Here is a 4,157-nt window from a genome sequence, read left to right on the forward strand (position 1 = left end):
TTTATTTCTCTTTTTTTTTTTTCTTTCCTCTCCTCTTTTAGGAGGTAGGAACAAATACAGTCCCAGAACTTCCTGCAGAGCAAATGGTAGAATTCAGTGTCACTCTCACTGATCAGGAATACACAGCTGAACTTAGCGATCCCAACTCCCCACAGTATCAACAATTAGCTGCCAAATTTCAGCTACAGGTAAGGAGGCTTAGTGAATACTGAAATCTTGGGTTTATACCTTGTATAGATTCATAACATGAAGCTACCTCCACCATGAAAAAGGACTAGAATAAACCATTCTCATTTAAAGGAGACAATTTCTATTGTCTCAAGACCTTCAGTTTCCCTTCAGGTATTGCCATCTCTTCCCATTGTTTAGGCCATTTGTCCAGCTGCCAAGCCAACAAGCAATCATTTTGGTCATCAGCAAAACCTCATAACTGATGAGGAGAATGTTGTTCCATCTGTAACATTAGGAATATCATTTGGGATTAATCAGGAATTCATGGACCATATTACTTTATCATAATTTAATTTCTGCAATAAATGTAATTAAAAATGTAATATAAATGTTAAAAGTAATTAGCTACTCTTGTCTGAACTATTTTTCAAAGGACTTTCAGTCACTTTTGTTGTTCATTACCATAATTTCTCTAAGAACTGGAACATCTGCAGTGTCTTCATGTAATTAATAATGATAACGTAATGTTCAACTACCATTTTTAGAGATAGCAGTTAATGATGATGTTCCCAAAAGCTCTTCTTAGTAAAATTAAATGAGCCTTCTCATCAGTTTCATGAGTGCTCCTCAGTACAAGATATTTCACTACCCTTGTTCAGTTTCAAATATGTTTAGAAAAGCAGAGAAGAAAATGTTTGCAGAACCAATAAAAACTGGATTCTGCAGTATTATCCTCAAACAGAACTGCCTGCATACTTTGTTTGTTACACATGTATTGGTGCAAGTCAGCAATTTGACTTACATTTAATTAATTTTAAAGTATTCCTATATCATAGAATAAGTAGAATATAAGGAATTGCATACGGGAGGGAAAAATACAAAGTTTCTTGATTTATAAACTATTTTCCATTGTTGTGAAATTTTATCTGATCACTTTGTAGTGTCCATAGCTGTTCTTGACATGAAATGTTGACAAGATAATGATTTGTAGTCCAGTAGCATGAAACATAGCTGACGCACTTTTCTCCAAAGAATTTCATGAAGGAGACATTTTTATTCACATAATTGCTACTTCTATATCATTTTTACTGTTAGATCAAATGGTTACCTCCATTCCTTTCCTTACTAGCAGAAGAAATGCTTAGATGATGTGCTGCCTGTTCCATAGCACAACCAGAAATTGAATCAGAAAGGAACTGTGTTTTTAAAAAGATTCCCTCTTCAGTTCCAAAAAAGATGTATATAAAATTGTTAATTTGGCTCAGCTACAACAGGAAAAGACAAATTTTTATTTATCAGTTAGCTGTAGTTCAAAATACTGTTGATTACTGAGACACTGAGAAAAATTTATTCTAATCTGAAAAAATGTATGCAGAGGTAACATTTATTTTAAACTTCTTTTGCCTATTAACAGGTAAAGCAGACAGCAAAGATTTTGTTACAGTTGAGCAATGACAATTGCACAAAAAGGGCACTTAAGGTTGCTTCCTAAAGCCCTCTCTGAAACATGAAAAATATAGTCTAGGTATACAACCTGTGGTTTTGCTTTTTAGCAGTAAGAGTTACACTGAATTAATGAGTTTATGTTTTTCTACAGATGCAAAAAATATTTGAGAAACTTCCAGGATTTAAAGAAATCCATGTATTGGGATTTAAGTAAGTAAGAAAATGGGATTCATTTTTCTATTGGCTACTAGCATTCTACTCTTCCTTCTTTCCTTCACATGGAGAGACTTATTCATAGTGGAATATGTGTTTCTATAAATAGAAAATAGTTCTCTAGGAGCAATACAGCAATAATATGGAGAGAAGTGCAAATACATCCCAAGTGAGACTACGAGCTTTCAGATTATTAAGAAGTAGCTTTAATTCTCTGAGAAATCCTACTGTAGCTGAAGTAAAATAAATGCTTTGAAATTATCGCATTAAGGACTTTCTTAAATGGCAAGGAGAGTTAAAGGCAGGATAATTTAGATGGTTACGCTTTTGTGTGTGGATCTTGTGCACTTCACGATCAAAGTGAAGGTTCTTTGGAAAGAGAAAGTTGCACGAGGACACATGTTCACGCACAAAATTTTCAGATAGGTTTCTGGCAAGTGTGTCAAACAATTCCTTTGATTAGATTCCTGTTCTGTCTTGCCAGTTCTGTTAGCCTTAGCTTCTTTCCATGTTTACTGCTGATACAAGCTGCAGTGTTGTTTTTTTTTTTCAATAGAGAATATACAATTCCTTTCAAAAACTTCAACTGTTATGCTTCAATAGACAAAAATACATTATATAAAGAGTCAAGGGAAAACCAAATTGCTAACAGCAGTAAATAACATAAAATTGAAAATAAAAGAGAAGGAAGAGACAGAAATACGTGGGCTTACAGCACTAGTAACATTCAACTTGTAATACATAATAGACGTTGAAAACATTTGTATCAAAATGAAATTTTAGAAAAGCATTCTTTTTCCAGGCTGGATGTGGCTATGGACAGCCTGGTCTAGTAGTTGGTGACCCTGAGCATGGCAGGGGAGTTAAAGCTAGATTATAATTATGGTCCTTTTCAACACAGGCCACTCTATGATTCTATGATTCCTAGCTTTTTTGCTCATAAAATTGCTTGTAAATAGGAGAGAAAAGAGCAAACAAAATTGAAAATGACTTGCATATCATTTTGATAATTAAACTAAAAAAAGAAAAATACTGGCTACTGCATAACAAACAAATATCTGCAATAGCAGCTTACAGATACAACTTACATTAAGTAATCTCAGTTGTGACTCTAAGAGATCTATAATCTATTTCTGCTTAGTATCGCATTCTTAGCTCTCTGTGGCTGATAAGAAGGTACATTCATCAACGTGAATGACCAGAGCTGCCCATCATCTAGTGATTTACTTAGGTCTACAAAAACAGGCCTTGGATATGTTGCTGTCCACAGAATCACCGAATCACCAGGGCTGGAAGGGACCTCAACGATCATGAAGCTTCAATCCCCCTGCCACATGCAGGGCCACCAAGCTCCCCATTTAATACTAGACCAGGCTGGTCTAGTAGACACTAGATCAGGGCCCCATCCAATCTGGCTTTGAACACCTCTAGGAATGGGGCATCCATTCTCCTTTGACTGTATCACCACATTTATTCACAGCATTTTCCACAAGGCAATATGAAAAGACAGCATTAGTAATGTGCCAGAGAATTCATCAAGGGAGATAATGACAAGAAGGTCAACATAGGCAAGTCCTTCAAAGTGATTAATAGATCATTACCCCTGTGACTAGGATGAGAGTAGGTATAATGTGCAGTCACACTAACAGTTGATTCTACTGTCAAAGGTGTTCATTACCACTATAAAGAAATGATCAGCAATGCTCAAATTGCACCATTGGTAGTGAAAAACAGGATGGTTATTTCAAATATTTCAGACTGTCAAGGTAAAGTAAAATTCCTGTTTTTCCACTCAAAACATGATGATTTCCACTACTTTGAAGGAAAAAAGAGCAGTGATGGAGAGCAGGCTGTCATTTTCGCACAGAAATAAAAATCATAGGTAATACATAGAAGATAAATTGTCAGCAGATATTTTTTATGTACAACTGATTGATTTACCAGTATATATAACTCTTTGTTTCTTTTTCTTTTGCAATCCTCTATGGCACTCTTTTTTTTTTCTGCGATGAAATGAAGGCAGAAGAAGGAGAAAGATGGGTAATTTGCTTTTAATTCATAATGTAGTTTGATCATTTTATAGTCTAAGAAATTAAGACAAATCAATAAATAGTATTTATCTTGTTGTGACCAAGTGAATTGTTTTGTGTTCTGTTCAAATACAGAATTTGTGACATAAAGCAGCAGGGACAGCTTTCACTTTCATCTGCAAGGTTCATACAATCAAGCTTGTCAGGATGTCTCTCAAGGAAAGGAAATTACCTGACATAAGAAAATTTACATTCAGATGATAAAACATTTCTATCAGTCATAAAATTAAAAAGAAA

The sequence above is a fragment of the Meleagris gallopavo genome, chromosome 2 (assembly GCF_000146605.3).
Source record: "Meleagris gallopavo isolate NT-WF06-2002-E0010 breed Aviagen turkey brand Nicholas breeding stock chromosome 2, Turkey_5.1, whole genome shotgun sequence".
Taxonomy (NCBI): Eukaryota; Metazoa; Chordata; class Aves; order Galliformes; family Phasianidae; genus Meleagris; species Meleagris gallopavo.